The sequence below is a fragment of the Panthera leo genome, chromosome A3 (genome assembly GCF_018350215.1).
Source record: "Panthera leo isolate Ple1 chromosome A3, P.leo_Ple1_pat1.1, whole genome shotgun sequence".
In the NCBI taxonomy this organism is placed as follows: Eukaryota; Metazoa; Chordata; class Mammalia; order Carnivora; family Felidae; genus Panthera; species Panthera leo.
The window spans coordinates 37,627,174-37,649,552 of NC_056681.1; positions in this window are offsets into that span (position 1 = coordinate 37,627,174).

The following is a 22,379-nucleotide window of genomic DNA, read 5'->3' on the forward strand; positions in this document are numbered from 1 at the left end:
TCTTAAATTAGCGGTGCATCTCCATTAATGAGGGCAGACCTCACATGATTGTGAATCTCTGTTTCTTTTTGGAAGAAAATAAAGTCAATTAAAATCATTGCCTTTCGAGGGGAAGCAATTCACACAGTCTTTTATTAGTAGCACAATGCTGTTGTTTTCCTTTGTTACCAAGACAGCAATTAACAGGTTTCTAATGGCACAAAGGTGAGTGACAAGTAAAACAGGCTATTAGGAAGGTGGCTGCTTTCAGACCTCAAAAACAGAGTGAAGGGCTTGAAGGATTTAAAAATAAAATAAAATAGATGCTCTATGCGTTGGTTCTCTTCACATGAATTTGTAGACCTGCTTCCAGTCACAGGCCTTCTGTTGTTTGGTTGAGTGGTATTTTCCTGGTGCATCTCAAGTATTAAAATAATATGAAGTAAACCTTTTAAGTCATTTCTGGAAAGTAAGGAATGGTTTTAGAAGATTTGATAGCTGTAGGATTCCAAGTGGGAGTTTTGGTGGTGATGTTTATACATTGTATGTTTTAATTCTTATTGTTTTTATTTTTGATTCTATGCATGTATTATAATTTTGTTTTGTTTTGTTTATAAAGTAGCAAGTTTGGCTTCAGGAGAAAATTAAAAGAAATACCCTGTTGGAAGTTGGTGACATTTTCCTCAAGAAGTCCCCTTGAGACTAAAGAAAGTAGAAATCAAAGAGGTGACATAGCATGTGACCAAGATCAGTGAGAAAAATGGAAAAGGATCCCAGGTCTTCTGATATATATGCAACATAGCAGGGAGAAAAGTCAGGACAGACACCTAATATGATCAACACAGAACTCATCTTTCTTTTCACCCTAAAATTGCTTTTCTTTCAACTCCCCCCAGCCTGCTCCCAAAATGTCACCATTCTTCTGGTTTACCAGGCTGGAATATTCTACTTTTGATTCTTTCTATTTCTTTGTATTTTATCTTCTCATCCTTCCCTAAGATGAGACCTCCAGATGTGCAATTTCTTTCTTTCTTGTTTTCCTCATATTCATTCTTTTCTGTTGTTGCTTTAAATGTTTGCATTTCCAGTTTGGAGGGAATGTTTGATTTAGTTATGGATATACTGAGCTTGTATATAACATCCTGAATGGAATTCAAAGTATGGGGTTGGAATTCAGGAGAAATCTCAGAGAAATCCAAATTTGAAACCCACTATGAAAAAACATAGTGGTGAGTTTCAAGACACTGAACTGGATGGAGATAGAGACAGATTAGGTTCAAGAGCCTGTTCTTGAGGCTAATGGGAGCAGGAAAGAGAGCCAGAGGAGGAATGCTTGGAAAGGAAGGGAAAGAACATGGTCAGTGCAGTACTCTGGGGAGCTAAGGAGACCTGAGCTTAAAGCATTTACCAAGTCATCACTGTCAAATATTGTAAAGAGGTTCCAGAAGGATTGAAAGTGAGAGCAGCTAGTTGAGTGTGACATCCAGGAGGGGACTTTCCAGTATTAATAAAGTCTTACAAAACCAATTGGAATAGGAGCAAAGAGTGATTTGTAGTGATGCAGTTTAAATGGGGACCAACGTCTTCAAAATGGGTCTGAAAGCTTCTCAAGTCATACTCACCTCTTCTGTTGTCTTGGCTTGGGTTTCCCTGTCCTCTTCCCTAGATAGAGCCCAAGGGAAGGGCTTGAGTGCAGGGAATTTATTGTGGAAAGTGATCCCAAGGAACAGGAGTGGGGTCTGGGAAAGAGGGAGACAGAAGGTAAGAAGGTGGTAAGAGGCTGTGTTAACAGCACCCATCAACCCACAGTTGGACCTCAGGGCCAGAAGGTGGAGTAAATGTTAGACTGTAGCAGGATTCTCACACAGAGTCATGACACTGAGGCTTTTCTTTCCTGGAAGCAAACTTATTCCTGCCAACTCCACTCATTTGGGTTTGTACCTGAAGAGCTGAGCCCCGAATGTCCTGTGACAGTTTTTTTTTTAATACATTTTCTATTTCTTTGTCTCCCATATGTGGTAACACACACAAACATGTAGTCTGATTAAGTAGTCTCAGTTTACAAGGTCATGAGGGATGTTGTCACATAGGTACATAGCCAGGTTACCTTGAAGTTTCTTTTCTCTCTTTTTTTCTCTCCTTAAGGAGGGGACCCTACCACAAGGCTAGCTCTATACTTCTCCTTATCTCTTCCAAAACCAAACATTTTTGGAGCTCTTGCTTCAGTGTTGTTGGAGAAACATCTGAATCCCCTGTACTCACCCTGATAACCTGATAGGAAATCCCCACCCAACTCTAATCAAGATTTCAGCTCCCAAATGCTTGCTCACCCACTCACCTCTCTAATCTCCAGATCTTACAGAGTATCTTTCATTTGCCTCACCAGGAAAGGAAGGCCCCCTGCCTCTTGAGGTCACTCGGTTTATTTCTTCCAACACCCTCCCCCTCATTAGATTTAGGTCTTTGGAAACAAAAGCCAAGATGTCTTTCAAACAATATTTTTATATTTCTCACCTAAAACAGTGCCCCCCCCCCCACCAAATGCAGACACACATGCGCATACTCACACACACACACACACACACACACACACACACACACACTAACCTATGAAGCTGGTGGATAAACACTCCCCTGTTCCCTGTTTCTGAGGACAGTCAGAGATGTTTCTGTGTCTCATGAGGTCCCTAGCAGGATAGAGATATACAACTTGACAACATGTCCTTGGACTGGCCTCCCCTCCTTCTCTATCTTACTCTGGGAGTGCTTGAATGAAGAACGGAGGGGAAACATAAATTGGAGAAAACCATAAATGAGGATCTCCAAGTAATTATATTCAACTCTTAATATCTTCAAATGAATACATGCTTGAATGGGAGAAAGGAGGACATAAAACGAGAGAAAACTGTAAGCTAATATTTTCAAATACCACCCAGCTACAAGTTTTTTTCTTGGCTTGACTGTAATGAGCTATACATTCATTGAGATTAGGCACTATATACTACCTATATTTTATCCCCTTTTATTGCCTAATATGATGCTGGGCATATGGTCACAGCTGTAGTTTTTACACTTTGGTTATATCTTTGACTGAAACATTGCTAAATCTGAGGAATATAGAGGTCTTGCATGTTAAAATATCTACTAAAGCAGGTGAGTATCTTTATTCTGGTTGGGGAGAGACACTGCATCTGTAAGGATTCATTAGGCAATCACCAGCCACAAGATCAAAATGGAGTAATTGCCTGGGTGTGGGACAAATTGCCTGGGTGTGGGACAATTGCCTGTCCTGCCACTGGGCTTAAACACAGTTCTTTGTGTGACCTCTGAGGTGCAAGGAGGTCATTGGTGTTTGTGCTCTGGTCTTGTTTTTGTTTTCCAACCCCCTAAGTCTACCAACTTTAATTTTTCCATCTCAGCCTAATGATGAAATTTCTCATCTCAGCCTAATCTCGCTATTGCTCTACCAGAGTAAAACCTTTGTTCTGATCTTTGTTTCCTTCATAGCCTTTGCATGGTAGATACTCCTAGTCTGATCAGTTTTTGCTGTTTGTGCTATAAATTCTTTCCTGCTGTCCTCATCGTATTCATTTAATGTGTAGGAAATACCAGGACACACACACACACACACACACACACTTCTCAATGCCTTCTTTTTATTCTCCCAAAGTTAGGATCACTCGTTAGTATTCTCAGAAAGTCTTTCTGATTTAACCTGTGTTATTCACCATTTCATAGATTTGTGTGAAATGAACAATTCTCTGTTACATTCTAACTGGGGCAGACTGAACACTCTTGGTTATTTCCGCTTTGTCTTCATTTCCAGAGATTAATGTCACTGAACTGGACATTGAGCAATGGTTTAGTCCAACCCTCTGTTCCTATTTGGACAGTAGGTAAAGCACTCACACTTAACAGTTTTCATTTTTAGTAGCAGGGAAATAGTTCAGCTATGTAGTTCATGTATAGTATAAGAAAAAAAGTGTTCCCAACTAATCTCAAATCTGGACAGACATTGAAAGAGGACTCTATGTAGTGGAGATCTTTCATGACATATTTTTAAAATTAATTAATTAATTTATTTATTTATTTTTAATTTACATCCAAGTTAGCATATAGTGCAATAATGTTTTCAGGAGTAGATTCCAGTGATTCATCCCCTACATATAACACCCAGTGCTCATGCCAACAAGTGTCCTCCCTAATGCCCCTTACCCATTTAGCCCATCACCCCACTGACAGACAGCCCCTCCAGCAACCCTCAGTTTGTTCTCTGTGTTTAAGAGTCTCTTATGTTTTTTCACCCTCCCTGTTTTTATATTCTTTTTGCCTCCCTTCCCTTATGTTCATCTGTTTTGTTTCTTAAATTCCTCATATGAGTGAAGTCTTATGATATTTGTCTTTCTCTGACTAACTTATTTTTCTTAGCATAATACCTTCTAGTTCCATCCACATTGTTGCAAATGGCAAGATTTTATTCTTTTTGATTGCTGGGTAATACTCCATTGTATATACATATACCACATCTTCTTTATCCATTCATCTGTCAATGGACATTTGGGCTCTTTCAATACTTTGACTAATGTCGATAGCATTGGTACAAACTTTGGGGTGCATGTGCCCATTCAAAACAGCACAGCTGTATTCCTTGGATAAATACCTAATAGTTCAGTTGCTAGGTCATAGGGTATTTCTATTTTTAACTTTTTGAGGAAACTCCCCACTGTTTTCCAGAGTGGCTGCACCAGCTTGCATTCCCCCCAGCAGTGCAAAAGAGATTCTCTCTCTCTGCATCCTTGCCAACATCTGTTGTTGCCTGAGTTGTTAATTTTAGCCATTCTGACAGGTGTGAAGTGGTATCTCATTGTCATTCAAATTTGTGTTTCCCTGATGATGAATGATGTTGAGCATCTTTTCATGTGTCCATTAGCCATCTGATGTCTTCTTTGGAAAAGTGTCTATTCATGTCTTTTGCTCATTTCTTCACTGAATTATTTGTTTTTTGGATGTTGAGTTTGTAAGTTCTTTACAGATTTTGGATGCTAACCCTTTATCTGATATGTCACTTTTTCATGCCATATTTTTGACAGAACCTACTAGTAGCCCCACATAAAAGTTCTACAGGCTGTTCTTGGGAATGAAAGAAGGAGGAAGAAAATGTAGTCCATTTCCCCCACCCTGTGTTTGCTGAAGATGCAGGAGAGATTTAGAAGTAACTGGACATTTTACTTCCTAAGAAAGGGCACAGCTACTCCTCAATGCATTATCTAGGAGCTTTGTATCAAGATGTGATATGAATGAAAATTTGTTAAACTGTTATTCTCTTGGTTCTGCTAATAACAAATTCCCTGGCTCAAGGTCTCAGATAGACTTATCTTTTGCCCACTTTTCCCTAAGGGCAAGGGGGTCTTATTTATGGCATGACCTCTGAGTATTTACTGGGAAACTGTTTCTTGTAAGATGATACTCAACCTCATTGAGCTGATGGGAATTGTCTAGGCAAAAATATCTTTCCCTGAAAATCTCTGGTGTTCCCAAAGAATATTCTCACGTAATATATGACATAACAAAGAACATTCCCACATAATATATGATAAGACAACTTCTGATACAGCCATGGAAATGGTCCCTATCACTGTAAGCAAACATTAATTAATAATGCATCTTTGTAGTATGGTTTTATGTTTCCTTCTCAGACTCCTAACAGTAGGCTAGATCATATTGTGGGTGTTAGGACAAGGGAGCCATGATGTTGCTGGAGTTCTCCATCCAAGCCACTGAGAGAGACTTTGTCCTGGCTGATGATATCAACAGGTTCTAGAATCCCTTGAGGAAAAAAAAAATTAATGTTAAAAATTATATCCTTTTGTAATTCCTAGAATGGTATTTTTCATGTAGATACCTAATAAGTATCTCTAGGAATGATAGGGTGAATTCAGAGGAATAATAAAATATACAAGGGTTGCTGGCCATATTAATTAGAAACTTCTTATGTTAGTCAAGACTTTGTGGCTGGAAGTGATAGAAAGTGAACTCAAGTTAGGAATTTATTAGTTCACTCACATAGGAAATCAAGGGGAAGGACTGGCCTTAAGAACTTCTGGATAGACCCAACAGAGATTCTCATGCACTGCAGGGAGAGATGCAAAATGGTACGGCCATTTTGGAAAACAGCTTTACAGTTTCTTATGCAGTTAAATATATCTTTACCATATGAACAAGAAATCCAACTCCTAAATATTTACCCAAACTGGATGAAATCCTATGTATGCAGACATTTTTAGAAGCTTTTTCATAATTGCCCCAAACTGGAAACAAATGTTTCTCAAATGGGGAAAGGTTTATCCATGCAATGGAATACTAGTCAGCAATAGAAATGAACTGACTACTGATAAGATTAGTGTCAGTATTTGTATGGACACTTGAATGGAAAAATCTCAAATGCATTGTACTAAGTGAAGGAAATGAGACCCCAAGTACCACATACTATATGATTCCATTTATATGACAGTTTTGCAAAGGGCAAACTACAGGGCCAAAGGAACATCCATGGCTGCCAGGATGTAGGAGGAGTGATGACTGCAGACAGACACATAGGAAGTTTTTTAGGTGGTGAACTATTCCACGTACTGACTGCAATGGACACATAGAACTGCATACACTTGCCAACTCACAGAACTCTCCACTATAATAAAAGTAAACTAAATAAAATTAATTTTTAAAAAAGTCCTCTGCCACCTTCTCTCTCTCTTTCTTTCTCGCCCAGGATGTGAATAATCTGCTAGCTCTCTCTGTCTCTCTTTCTTATGATTCCTAGTGCGTTCATTCTCCTGACACATATGGTTTCCTCTATGTGTAGGTGCATTACACTCAGGTACAGGCTCATGTCCATTTAGCTTAGAAACTTCAGAGAAAAAGGGCCACTTCTTGTCTCTAAGTATATGCATATAAAATCCCAGGAAAGGACTCCTTTGGCCCATTTTGGGTCAAGTGAACATTTCTTGGCTAATCAGTTTAACCAGACTGATGGGTGCTATTTTTGGAAACCATGTATTCATTCCTGTGGCCATGGAGATGGGATGCAGTGATGAACAGATCCCTTACTTAGTATCACACGGAATGGAGGGTGGGCCTGTCCCCCACATTGGGAGGTGGTCTCACTAGAAAGGGGAGGGAAATGCTGGGCATACCAAAAAAGTAGAGACCACTCTTTTACAGGTCATCCATTTGCAGGGTGCGGGGAGGCCAATAATCGGGGACTTTAATGCAGTCAGTCACCACGGGCTTTATAGTGAGGCATCAAAATCTATCATGTTAACCACATAAAGTCACTGAGGACCTTGAGACAGAGAGGTTACTGATTGCTCAGAACCGTTATGTTCTTGTTTTTCCTGGTGCTATTATTGTACCTGTGATATATATATATATATATATATATATATATATATATATATATATATATATATTCATTTTCTGGATCACAAATTCTTCTGAGAATCTAATGAGAGCTTTATATCAACTCCCTTGGAAAATGTAGGGGCATGAGGTCACATACACACTCCCCCCACATGCCCCCCAGTTCATGGATTTCAAGAAAGGATCATTGATGTAGAGCAGTGATTCTCTAACATTAGCCTCTACAATATTCCCCCAGAGGGCTTGTAAAAGATTACTGTGTCCTGCCCCAGAGTTTCTGATTCAGTAGAGCTGGGATGGGACCTGAGATTCTGAATTTTTAACAAGATAACATGTTCCCAAGTAATGTGGACACTGCTGGTGCAGGGACCAGACATGGAAAGCCACTGTTCTCAACCTTAGACTGATGGTTCTGTCACTAGTTCTGCTATATCACGTGTCTCCAACTCTACAGTATTTTCCAGAGTGAGACTTAACCACTTAAAGAGTCTCAATTTGTGTTTATTATAAGAGCTACACTCTTGATGCCTCTGTTAGGACACCATTGGGATCAAAACAGCAACGTTAAATAGTTCTTCATGTATTGATTCATATCTTGCAACTGAACTATTTAAAATATGAACAATGTTCTTTCAGGGAATTGAAGGATATAAGAAATTGGCCTTTAAAATTACTTTAAAATGTTAACATTTATTGTAAAAAGAGGCTGCCTTTTTAAAAGAGTCATTTGCATGCTTTTAGTTCTCCCACTGAAAAACCAAAACTTAATAATGCATATTCATATATTTTTACATGGTAAAGACCAGACTGTATAAATAATTTTATTCCTGTTTTTGCTTAGTATCATATTCCTTATACCACTCCAAGTCCTTTAAAAACAGGATTTCTTATTGGAGGCACAACTCTGTCACATGGATATGTCAGAAGTTGCAAAAATTGTGCATGTTTTTCTGTGATCACTGAAATTTCTGATTTCCTAAGTTGAGCATTATAAATAATGGTTTGCTCATGCCTTCAGAAATAAACTGATGGTTACTCTCAAGTATATACTGCTATTCCTGCCATTCCTGCTATTGCAACGAATGGGTCAAGTGTTCTGAATTGTTAAGGCTTTTCTTCATTCTTCACAAATGCCAAGCCAAGTTAGACTGATTATCCAGGCAACCTGGCCCATTCTTAGGACATTCGTGTAGGGTTTTATGTTCTGAACGAATGTAGACAGTACAGGCAAATTGTCGATATGTGGTCACTCCTCAGCCTCTTTAACCATATCTTGCCCTGCCTTCCAGTTTCTAGACATTTTGCTTTTTAATTAAAACCTAAAAGGCAACTCATTAGTCAAGCACACAGAAATGTAGAGGACCTGGAAATTATTGGGTGACCTGAGGATGAAAATTCCCTAATGCCCTTTCCTGTGCAGCCTGGGTAGGCCACATATGGATTTACAAGGCATTTGTGGCTCCTGGTGAGAGGCTGGAAGGTGTTCTGGTCCTTAAGGATCTAACTTACTGCAATTCTGCTGTATGTTACAATCCAGACTTCACTCTAACGGAGAGCCATTCTCCCCCAACTTTCTACTTCTGCTTCTTCTTCTTCTTCTCCTTCTTCTCCTCCTCCTTCTTCTATTTGAGAGAGACAGAGACAGAGACACAGACAGAGACAGAGATAGTAGGGGCAAGAGGCAGTGGGAAAGAGAGAGAGAATCTTAAGCAGGCTCCACACTCAGGGCAGAGCCTGATGTGAGGCTCAATCCCATGACCCTGGGATCATGACTTGAGCAAAAATCAAGAGTTGCACACTCAATGGAGTGAGCCACCCAGGTGCCCCTCCCCAATTTTCTTCTAATTCCATGGCCCTAGAGGTCATTTTTCTGTCTTTTTCACCCCTATCATAGATCAATTTCTGAAGGAAGCTGATTTTGAGACTCCGAGAATTCCATGTAGGAATTCTTTTGGGAAGTTCTCTTGGGATCCCAGGTGGGAGGGTGAAAGAGGCAGGTTGGACCCCGGGGAGAATTTAGCTGTGATTTAGTTGTCATAGAATATTCATCTGACCTAAGGGGTGCTCTGGAGCTGGGGTAGCCCTGTGTCTCAAATTGCGTTTGAGCCTTCATACTCTGAATGGCATTCATTGCATGCAGGCTGTTCCCTGGGTGGGATGTGACCTTGGCAAGGACATTTCTCAGGGAAAGGCTCAGTTCTGCACCAATAGCAGCTGACAATGTTGAAAGCTAAGAGCATGAGAGCCTGGCTCCTGAGAGGCTTTGTGTGATCTGCTTTGGCATCCATTGTAGCCCATGTTGTTGCAGGCACAAAGCTCCATTGCTTGGCCAGTTTCCATAAGAAATCTATCCAAACAAAGTATTTAGTAAGTATAATTTAACCAGGCTTTGGAGATTGTGGGGAGTGGTCTTCACACCATTTCCTTGGCTCAGTTCCTTCTTTCTCCACTTCCTCTGTTCTGTCCTCATTTTTCTGCTCAGAATCCCCTTCTTCCCTCCTTCCATTATGCAAAGCAGAATGTGACCCTTTCTAACCCAGAGGCCAAACACTAGTCTGAAAGGGGATATAGCATGAGGGCTTGTCCCCTTCCGGTAAACTGGTCTACCTCATCCCTCCAAGTTGCCTGGTAAATTCAGGTCCCCCCATTGTCATTGTTCAGTAAGGCTTTCTTCTTTGCTTGCATCATTTTCCTGTTACATTGAAGCACCTACCTCCTTTTGACCCAAGCATTCAAGCCCTTGCCCTCTGAAGGATCTCCTTTAGCTCATTTCTAGCCACACTTTCCCCCAAGGACAGGGGTCTACAGGGTTAAGGAGTGTGCCTACTCAGAGCCCTTACACCTCCTTTGAAACCAAGCAGCAGGTACCCAGATGTATTCATTGCCTATTGTTACTGTGCCAAATTACAACAAACTTAGTGGTTTTAAACCAACTCAAATTTATTGTCTCACAGCCTGAGAATCAGAAGTCTGAGATGGGTCTCACTGGACCCAAACCAGTGTGTTGGCAGGGCTGGGTTCCTTTCTAGGGACTCTAGTGGAGAATGTATTTCCTTGCTTTTTTCCAGCTTCTAGAGGCCACATGTATTCTTCATATCCCTTCTATTTTCAAAGCCAGAGTGGCTAGTCCAGGCTTTCTCACATTGAAATACTCTGACTCTTACACTTTTCCCTCCCTTGTGATTATATTGGGCCCACCTAGACAATCCAGGCTAGTCTTAGTTTAAGGTTGGTTGATTAACAACCTTAATTCCATCTGCAACCTTACTTCTCCCTTGTCAGGTAACGTAACATATTCACAGGTTCTGGGTATTTGAATGTGGGCATCTTTGAGAGGCCATTATTCTGCCCACCACACCAGGACTCCAGGATCTTTCTCTTAAGCAGACCTAAGCCTATCTCATCCATCCTATGAATGCAGACCCATTACCAGTGAAAGCTCCCCAGGGCTGAGGAGGAAGAGAGGTCATGCTGTGGTTACCTTGGTGTCCTGAAAATTTGAATCATTATGAAAAACAAACCCATTAGGTTTATTCTGATGTTGCTTTTCCAGGGTAATAAGAACATATCTGTGGTAAGCCAGGTACTTGTTCTGAGTTATAAAACCTTGTAGCAAACCTCAGTGATTCTCAATCTTGCCAACCTGAAGAGCCACACAATGAATTTCTCTAAACTGACAAGCATTCAGGTAGCCAAAGCATGACACAAATTGATTTTGGTGTTAAATGATTGGAAGAAGGGGGGACTCCAGGCAATCTCCAGAGTCTCAGCATCTACATTGTGTGGCTTTAAGAATTTGGCACCTTTCTTATTCTGAAGATTAGTTACAAGTTTGTTTGTTGGGTCTTCCCTTTTCTATCCTCGAAACTGTCCTGCTGTGCCTCTTGTAACTTTGCAAGGCTAACTGAGATATGGGTGAAGCCGCTAAGCCCGGGTATTCACCATCCCGTCTTTACTTCATTTCATTAGCTTTTCTCTCCTGTGATTCTTTATGATTGGGCCAAATAGCTCCCAGAGTGAAATCTTAACCTTTTTGACCCTTAATCCCCTCTCTTCCCCTGAGGAAGCACTTGTTCCTTGTATTTCAATTTTCGTGGGATGCTTAAAATAAAACACTCTTGGCAGCTGACTTTGTACGAGGGAAAGATCCGTGGTCTCAGAGCATTTTGCTGGGAGTGCTGCTGAGGTACCTCTCATGCAACACTCTCAAGGCTAGCAATTGGTTGATTAATTGGGAAAAAAATTACTGAAAGCAAGGGGTCATAAAAAATGATTCATACAGGCCTTAAACATTTTTATTTTAACTTAAAACATATAAGTTGACATTCATTTGCCAATCTTTGATGTAAAGCTAAGGCCTTTTCTCTTAATTGGCATGATGTGTGGTCTCTGATCATAAATCACGCTCTTAATGCATCCCCTAAGATCCTCAACTTTGGTTTCTTTACATTCAAGCGAGAATTGAAGTGACTTGCAAAGCAATCTGATTGAATAATCTTCCTCGATTGTTATAATCGCTCCCTGAGCCCTTCTCAGATTTCTCAGCCCCACCTAATTCAACAGTTTGTATAAATTTTTATTGGCTTGCTTGCATCAAACTATTCTGAAGAACTCAACTGATTTTTCATGAAAACATCTCTTCTTGTGCACTCATATTTCATGGATTCTATACACTTAATTTACGTAAAATTAATTTGCTTACATAAAACAATACAATTAGAACTCTAAAATCTTTGGTAATAAACTCAGCTGACTCTTGGAAAGCACTGGTAAGTTTTCAAGTCAGAGTAGAAGGGCAATGGTTTAGTAGGGAGAAGTCTTTGAGTGAAGGGTGTGGATGTTCAGGGCTCTGTGGCAGGTGTTGGCTGTCCCCTTCTTTGGTGCCTTGACCCACTTTGGATGTCACCTGTAGCTTTGGGGACTTCCTCCCTCTAGTGACTAAGGAGAGTCTGGAAGTGCTGGGGAGCTAGCATCTCAAGGAGCCACCCTCAATGAATGTGATTCATGATAGATAGAAATTGATGGATGAACACTCTGGCTGTCTTGTGCTTTGGTGGGTTCTGAGACAGATTCTACTCTGTCCCCAGGTGCAGATGGAGATCACCTGCTCATTGATATCCCCTTTATTGGCTTCTGTTCCTTCAGGGGTCTTCCCCATATCACCTCCCAAATTTGCACCCAAATTCTCAACTCCAGGTGTTCTTTGGAGGGAACCTACATTAAGAAGCACCTGGTGATATGCTGTGTCGAGAGAACTGAGGGTATGGATATGTCCAGTGGATTGAATGCTACAGAAGAAACCTTCCACTATTCTAGGAAACCTCCTTTGGTCTCTGCCTCTTCAGACCTGTAAGCAATTTCCATCTTCATTTTCTACACACATGGTGCCAGCCAACATTTCGCTTTTCTTGTTGCAAACCCTAGGAAGACACATTTTGGGGAATATGTTACAAGCTTCTGGCTGGGGTAAGAGTTTGGTGTCTTATCGCAAGCCTCCTCCCTGAATTAATAATTCTCTATGACTGTCAGTTTGCCTTGAACATTACCACCTGGCTGTTCTGGGCCTACAGCCTCATCTGTGTCCCAGTATCTGTTTCCCACCCTGATTCTTGCCTCTGCTTCACCCAGCCTTCAATGTGCCTGTGGTTCTAGGCCCCTGACTATAGAAATCCATCACTTAATTGAGACTCCTGTCTTGGTTTTATGCTTTGAAACTTCCAGTCCCACTTCCAATTCTCTCTCTCTCTTTTACTCTACTCTTCCTCTTACCTGTACCATGGTCATGGCCTCAGGCCCTTCTTTCACCGGTGAACTCTAGGCAGTATTTCTAGTGCATGTTGTTATAAGTATTTTCCTGTAAAACTTACCTTCCCATCACTTAAAGCCATCTAAATGTTTTTCTTCAAAGATACACAATATTGAATTAATGCTCTTTCAGAAACAGAACAAAACCATTGTATTCTGTCTCCCCCATTCTTAAGAACAAATGTTTAGATTGTAAAGTGATTGAACCACACTCCATTCTCTCTTATTAATGGAAAATTGGCCATAAATTGCCGAGGCGTGACTAGCTCATTTCCCAACACAGCCGCAAATGCTTTCTGCTGGGATCACTTTCGATTTCTCAGAATGAAAGGAGGAACCTCTGTAGAACTGACACCTCTCTAAACGGTACCCCGTGTCACTCCCTACTGGGAATAACTGTTCTGAAGGGAGAACTGACTGAAGGTAGCGCCACCTTCAGCTAAGGCTGTTTTCCTGGACCTCTTGTCTGTTTTCTTGCCATGTGGTGGATTCAGCTGCAAACTGAGAGAAGGTAGGCATTAAAACATTTTCTCTTTCCCTCTCTCTCTCTTTTTTTGTTTTTCATTTAAAAAACTAATCGAAAATGCATATATGCCTGAGAAGTGCTGTGTATTTAATGCACAATAATTCATAATAACACCTTAATATAAATTTTGAAAGCACGTTACATTTTTCAAAGCGTCCTTACCCATAAATTATCTATTTTAATCCTCAAACATCCTGGTGAAATATATTTTAGTGTTCCCATTTTGTAGATGAAGAAGATGTTCAGAGAGATTTATTGATGTACTCAAGGACAGGATACATTAAAAAAAAAAAAAGACACTTGAGCTTCAATCTTCTGACACCACATCTAGCATCCCCGTGGATAGCCATCTTTTCTCTCCCCACCCCCAAATCTTTGCTCCTGGGGCCAGCCTTTGCTTTGGGAAACTATTGCTTCCCCAATTTCACAGGTCAGAGAGTGGCTGCCAAACACTGTGCCCTACTGACATCTCTTTCACAGGGGTTACAATCAGTGCAATCAAGAGAGCAATTTTTTTTCTAGTAAGAACCAGGGAAGAAGGTTCCTCCCTCTCATATGATAAAGCTTAAGGCTGTTCACTGTCATGTATCCAGTCTCATGAGAAAGGCAGCCCAATCCATGAGAATGAAGTTGACACTGGAATAGAAAGAGACATGAGAGATGGTGGCAGGGAACTGTCATGCCACTCCATGTGGCCACCTGATCCCTGGCCCTATACATCATTTTTACCCTGGGCCCGTGGACTTGGGGTCTTTCACTTGCATTGAAAAGACACAGGTTTCCTTCCCAGTGCATTAACTCACTTGAGCCTCAGATAAACCCCATGATTTAGGCATCTTAGTTATTATAATTCCCATAATGGAATTTAACTACCTGAGACTCTTCATTTGATGTTGATTTATAGACATACAAATTAGTAAGTGACCAGGCTGTGATTAGAACTTCCCTCTCTCTCTCTTTTTTTAATTTTTATATTAAGTCCAACACTTTTCTTCCTCACACACACGTTAACCTGCTGCTGACAGACATGAAGGTAAAATCAGACAGAATCTTGAGACTTGATTTTCCATTTTCTTGAAATAAACTCCATGTTCTATTAACTCAGATGTCCCTGCTTGGAGAATAATAACTATTTCCTCTTCCCATTCTTTCCATCTCAAATACATTGCTATTTTGTTTCATATTTAGTTTAGTCATTGATTACCTAACATTGAGTATTTCACCTATGGACTGATATTAGTGCTGGAGATTTTAACCGATGTAACAGATATCATCCCTAAATCATCCCTGCCATGAGTATTGGCTGTTACTGGCTCACAGCAGCCCCCTTCTCCTGAGAGGATTGCTGTAGGCTTCCAGGAGCCATACCATCCAGAAACGCATGTAGGTTGTGCCCTTTATTGAGGCAGCCTTCAGACAATGACAGACTGATCCCGGTGCCATTCACATCTTCCAACTCCCTGGGGGGTCAAACTGAGACTAGACTTCACCGGAAGCTTTATATTTGCTTACCTTCTCTCTTTGTACTACCCTGCTTTTCTCGCTCCCTGACAGGTGTCTCCCGAGAACACTCCATCACTTGTCAAGGATCTCCATCTCAGATTCTGCTTCTAGGGAAACTGGCCTAAAACATTATCTTTCTGGGGTTTTCATTCTTTCACTTACATCTTTACATTTGTCCATTCTAACAGCTCTTGTGCCCACCTGATCACACTCTTGCTATGTTGGTAAACTGAGGTAGAAAGAGCAGCCTGGTGTTGTAGGGTTTGCTGCCTAACCTACATACTACATATTGAGTAATTGCTACTCAACTGGTTAAGCTGGTGGGTCTGAGGAGCAAGGGGTGTCCTGCATTTCCTAAAATAGTAGAGCAGCAACTATACTAATTTTAGCTGAGGACATAAAGTGCCTGGGGATGTAAAGACGTGATATATTTTTTTCCCCTTAAAAGATCAGATTGTGTAGAAAAGATTGCAGGAAACACAGGATAAGTTGAGAATGTTGTGATTTTCACTGGAAGGGAAGTAAAGCCAGGAGCTGGGGGATTGATGTCAGGCACTCTTCTCCAATGTTGATATCCCTGGCTAATGGCATCCAGAGACTACAGACTAGTGGAATGTGGGGTCTCTCATATCTATGGTTACCATGTATTGAGTTAGGAGTGAATGCCAGAATCTGTGCTCTGAGGAAATGTATAAAGGATAAACTAGAAAAACATGTCAATAATTGGTATTTTATCAAGGAGGTGGGATTACCACTGAGTAGTAAGGACAGAGTCAGTCATGGGACGAGGACAGAGAAAGTAGGGGTGTCTGGGTTGTTCAGTCGGTTAAGCATCCGAGTCTTGGCTTCGACTCAGGTCATGATCTCATGGTTTCATGGGTTCAAGCCCCACATCAGGCTCTGTGCTGACAGTGTGGAGCCTGCTTAGGATTCTCCGTCTCCCTCTCTCTGGCCCTCTCCACTCGTGCGGGCTCTGTCTCTCTCAAAATAAATAAATAAACTTGAAAAAAGAAAAAAATAACAGAGAAAGTATAGTTGGGGTGGAAAGAGCTGAGTGAGCACTGGATATGGTGCTTATTGACATCACTTATGTATTCCAGAAAAACTTTACTTAGCAAATGTGACCAGAGGGCAGATCATATTATGAGACAGGCAAAAGTGCCTCACATTTAGCAATTCCATAAAGTGTGTACAATGATGGTCACATATTATAGACTTGAAGTTAGGTGACTTGTCTGAGATCACACAGCTATCAAGGGATTGGGTGAGGGGTAGCGAGGACTCAGACGCATCTAATTCTGAAGCATCCATTACAAGCTGTGGTGCCTCCCATGTCAACTATTTCTCTGCTCTATAACCTCAAAATGCCCCTTTGAAGTGCAGGCATTTTCTCCATTTTACAGAGCAGGAAATCTGAGACACAGTAGTGTCAGTGACATCACACAGCTAATTTTAGATCTATTTTTTCTACCACAATGGTTGTTAAGGTAATGTTAAATAATGCATTCTGAACACCTTTTTCCTTTGCATGATGTAAAGTTGAGCTTCTCTTTGCTTGTTCTCTATTATTCCCCCCCTCCTTTGGTAAGATTTGGAGGTTACTTTTTAGCCACAATGAGCAGGAATTAGAGGACATGTCCAGGTCCAGTGACTCGGGAGCAATCATGATTTGGCAGGTTTTGTCATGATTCTTATCAGTTTCCACTTTCCCCCTGAGAGTGCAGACATTTCTTACGTGTGTTCTTATTTGGCTCCTTTTTCTTTCCTTTCATTGAGTAGGTTGCCCATCTTTCAATCTTACTTAGGTCTAAGGTAAAAGCACAATTACACCAAAACCCTCCTGACCTCCTTTGATCATTGTTCTTGGCCTTAACCAACTGCTCCTCATTACCTCTCATAGCAGTAACCGAGTAAAGATCACTTACTGACTTACTGGAACACTCACTCACTGATCTCTCCATATCCTGTTGGGTGTAACACCATTATCTCTCTAGATGTGTGCAGCATATGTGACTGTGTATCAATATATCATCTTTACCCATGTGTATACATAGCATATGATTTTAAGTTTGTTTCTTGATAGATAGATAGATAGATAGAACAGGGGATCAGCAGAGAGAGAGGGAGAGAGAGAATCCCAAGTAGGCTCCACATTGTCAGTACAGAGCCCTATGTGGGGCTCAAGCTCATGAACTCTGAGCTGATGACCTGAGCCAAAATTAAGAATCAGACACTTAACAGACTGAGTCACCCAAGTGCCCCAAGCCTATTATTTTCTAATAGGAAAACTAGGAAACATTCCCTGGAGGTCATCAATCCCCCCACACTCCAGTTTGCAGATGAAGCACTGAAGTCCACAGCTGTGACTTTGCCTAGGTTCACAAAATTACATGCTAGAAAAGCTGGAACCAGAACCCATCATCATCATTACCAACAAAGTTTCTTCCCCAAACTCCACAATTATCAGAAATACTAGGATAATTCAAATCATGCACCATGACATATTTTCAGTCATTCATGTTGGCATGGAGGTTGAAGCAGATCCTACAATGAGAATTGGAATGAAAGTGATTCATTTAAAATGTGTTCCCAGGAGAAACCAATGAGGGTACAGAAGAAGCAGGTCAAGGAAGAAGAGAAAGCCAAGCAAGGATGTGATTTCAAGGCAAAGGTTCAGCCTCAGCCAGATCCCATGAGGGTCTCAGGGGTGAAAATTACACTGCAGAGACTTCCCATCCCTCACTCAGGGCCACAGAACTAAGCTTTCATGCCTGTATCCTTCTTCAGCTCCGCTCAGGAAACACAGACTTTTGATTTTTTTGTTTAAAGTGGCTCAAAAGTTGCCCAAGAGAAGGCCTCTGAACAAAGCTGCAGGTACACAATATTAGACGTAAAGCATGCAGGAAACTGGTGTTGGCATCTGGGCAGATTACCAATAATGTGCACTACAGAGATAAGGTTATGGAAGCAGTGTAGCTTCACAAACCTTCCACAACCATCTTGGTCTTCTATGTCTGTGTGACGCTCCTCCCCTGTATCTACACATGGCTGCCTCCTTCATCCTTCATGCCTTTGTATGCCCTCAAAGAGGCCTTCTATGACCACCCTATCTAATGTAGGTCCCAACTCTTCCCAATGTTCTCTATCTCATTGCCCTCCATTATTTTCTTTTGTACTCTTATTACTCCCCAGATGTACTTGTTTCAAAGTTTAATATCTCTCTGCCCAACATAAGTCCCAGGAGGCCTGAGATTTAATCTTTCTTTTTAGCATTTTTGTTTTTAATCATGGAAGAAGACTTGGCACACAGTAGGTATTTAATGTATTTTTGTTGAATAGTAATGAGTGGATGGATGTAAAAAAAAAACTCATCACAAAGTATCTGTAGAGAAATTGGAACTGTTTGGAAGTTCTGGCAGTATGCATTATGGAACACAGAATTTGCTTTCTTTCTCACCCTATCAGTATGCAAGGGAATATATATGAGGGATTATACTGAAGTTCAATCTATAGTTTTCCAAATTATTGTAGATAGCTTTGGTCTTAATGGGTATATTTTAAAGTGGTGAAATGCTTCCAGAAATATTTTGGAGAAAATTATGGTATTGAAGGGAGCTTTTAGTTCCTTGATACATTATGTTTCTCAATGGAATATAATAGCTTCTCTTTTTCCCTCAGAAGATGTGTGCATTTCATTATATGTCATTATCTGATATATGTTTGGCATAAAAGGCACTTACCCCTTTTTCTTTTTTTGCATGGGACACATATAGTAGAAAATTTCCATGAGTTGATGTCATATTCTGTTCTACAATGTATCTTATTTGGGATTAGCCCAGGCTCTTTCTTTTCTGTGGTGGTATGGGGAATATATTGATTCATTACATAATTTGTATTCTGTTCTTCAGATCAGACATTGGCCTAGGCATTGAGACTGCACAAATCTCTCCCCCTGCACCAATATTTTTTTTTCCTTTAGCCAAATGCCATTTCCCTGAGCAGCAATTTAGTCATTACCCCATGATATAAAAGAAATGTGAAATCTGTCACAAGGAAGATGATGTTGTGACACAGAGAGGGATCCTCTGGGAGGTTTAACCAGGTTTTCCACAAGATTGAAATGAATGTGACACTATGTTCAGATTCATAATTAAATTTATTCTTTTTTATGTGTGTGTGTGTTCTTCTTTACTATGGAGAAAATGAGAATGGGGCTCTGGCTATAGACTAAGGACAGGAATCAATCTTAACTTAAAAATAGCAGCTTAAATATATGGGTTGTACTTCAAGTTCTAAGGCACTCAATGCAAAAGCATTGAACTATAGCTGTGACTTCAGGTATGGGCTAATAATAGATGGCTAATGTAATCCCTGGGAGAACTGTAATTACCTTTTAAATGCCTTTCTTCTGTGCTAGGCAAGAGAGTAGCAGCGTGGCTAGTCTCTACACTGCCATGCTGGCACATGTAGATATGTAATGAATGTTTGTTGAAACTGGAAATAGAAAGAGATGTGGTTAAGAAGAGAAGGGGAGAGAGAGGGATAGGTGGAATGGTTTCATAAGAGCAAGGGATATTCATCCCTTATGAGACATGGTTTAAGATTTATTTAGGAAAGCATCGTTCCACCACATGTATTGAAGAGTCCATTGGCCCTGGGGGCTAATGGTCACCAAATCCTTTGGAGGAGATAGGCATGGTCAACTTTGGAGAACTTCCTGACACAAGGCATGAGGAGGGGTGGTGGGACTATGCTGGGGACCAGCTGCAGGGAGTTCACAGGGTAAAAGAAGGACTCTGCCACACCCATTGCCTTCAGGTGCTATATACCTCCAGAGGTCCCAGGATCAGAATACAAATGGCTGAGTGCTGCTCAAGCCTGAGGGTAGCTGTTCACTTTTGCTAGCCAGGAGCCCTGATCTTGTCCTATGTCTTGTGTGAGTGAGATTCACCCACTGACTTTAGCAAGTCAGCACTGCTTTGGCAGCCCAAATTCATGCAATCACAAATTGCAAATTCATGCAGTTGTTGCTAGTATTCTTTATGGCAAATCCAGCAATGTTACCCTACACTTAAGTTGGATATTATAATGACATCTGTGTTACACACACACATACGCACACACACACACACACACACCCTAGTCAGAATAATTGATAATCCAATGAGTCTTTGGGAGAATGATTCCCATTGATCATATTCCCCTAATTTTATCTGAAAGTCTAATTCTGAAGGGGGCACTGCCATTTTATTTTAATTAATTAATTAATTAATTAACTTTTGGAGTCACCCCAATTTAGTCAAGTTTTATTCTGTTTTTCAGAAAGTCTGATTTCTTTCAATGTCTATTTTAATTTAGAGAGAGAGAGAGAGAGAGAGAGAGAGAGAATGTGATCAGGGGAGGGGCAGAGAGGAGAGGAAATCCCAAACTGACAGTGCAGAGTGCTATGAGGCGCTCAAACTCACAAACCGTGAGATCATGACCTGAGCTGAAATCAAGAGTCGGATGCTTAACTGACTGAGCTACTCAGGCACCCTCAGAAAGTCTAATTTTTAAAAATCTTAAAATGGTTTCAACTCTTGTTAATTCATGCGGAGGTAATGAAATGTACAACATGCAAAGGAATGGATGGCCAAAAAGCATGTGAAAATACGGTCATGCCCACTAGTAATTATGGAGGTAAACTCTTAGCAAGGTATAGTTACATAATCGTCTTATTGGCAAAAGCATTTAAGTCTTTAATATCAAGTGTTAGGAAGATGTGGGAAACTATCATTGATGGGAATGTAAATTGGTTCAACTACTTTGGGAAAATATTTAGCAATATCAAGTGTATCTGTTATGTTGTACAACAATAATACTGCATATCAAGCCATTTCAGAGCTTATTTCAGCATGTCTTAAAACAAGAACCATTTATTACTGTTGGTGGGCCCACTCATGCATCTGTGGTCAGCTGTAGGTCAGCTAGATACATTAAACAAGTGTAGACAAGTCGCATTGTTGATTTTGGCTGAAGGCTGGTCTAAGATGGCCAATGAGATGCCTGGGCTCTTCTTCATTTTTCTTTAATATATGTGTCTGTTATATTCCTTCAGCAGACTAGGGACAATCTCCTGGCAGTCTCAGAAAAGCAAGTGTGACATGTTTAATCACGCAAGGATGCAAGCAGAAACACACAATCACTTATTAAGCCTGTTTGCATCACATTTGCTACCATCCAATTGACCAAAGCAAATCACAAACCCAAGCTCAAGGTTGCACTATTATAGGAAGCAGTGTGGAGAAAGGGATGCAATTAACTGACACCATTCACCCAATCTATCTAACTCATTTAGTGCCATGAAAGATTCACATATCCTATGTGACCTATGTGACCTAACAATTCCCTTCATAAAATCTCTGACCCATATGTACAAGAAGACATGTATAGGTACATTGATTACAGTAGTGTTTGTAGTTATTTAAAAAAAAATGGAAAGACCCTTCACTAAGAGAAAAGTTAAAGTTTTGATAGAGTCATACGACACATCCCATGACAGAGTGAAAATGAGTAAACTAGATGTAGCTAGCACTTGACATGAATCCTCAAAACAAAATATTAAGTAAAAGAAAGCAAGTTGAGGTAAGAATTATAGAGAATGATATTATTTATGAAAATTAAAACAAAGAAAACACACACACATTTGCACATGCAATTATGTGTGTATGGTTAACTCACTCTTTCTTCGGTGGATCCACTTCATGGGGTTGTTCTGAAATATAGGAATAGGGGAAAGAAATGAAACCCTCAGAACCCAACTGACCAGTGTTATTCCAAGGATGGTCCATGAACCAAGAGCGTCAGCATCACCTGGGAACTTGAGAGAAATACAAATTCTTGGACCCTGCCCCTCAACTTTGAATCAAGATACTCAGGCTGGAGCTCAGCAGTCTGTTTTAACTAGCTGCTGTACACCCAGCTTTGAAAAACTGTCATAACTTCTTTTCAAATGGTGAACGGTTAAATGTATCTAAGCAATGCCCACATTCACCAAATAGCAGTCACATGTGTTTACTCCAATCTCCATGAGAAATGCATATAGGAGGTTTCCAGAAGACTACAATGAGAAATGTGGGTATCTAAAGTAGGGATTTCAGTTCTTGGTGTA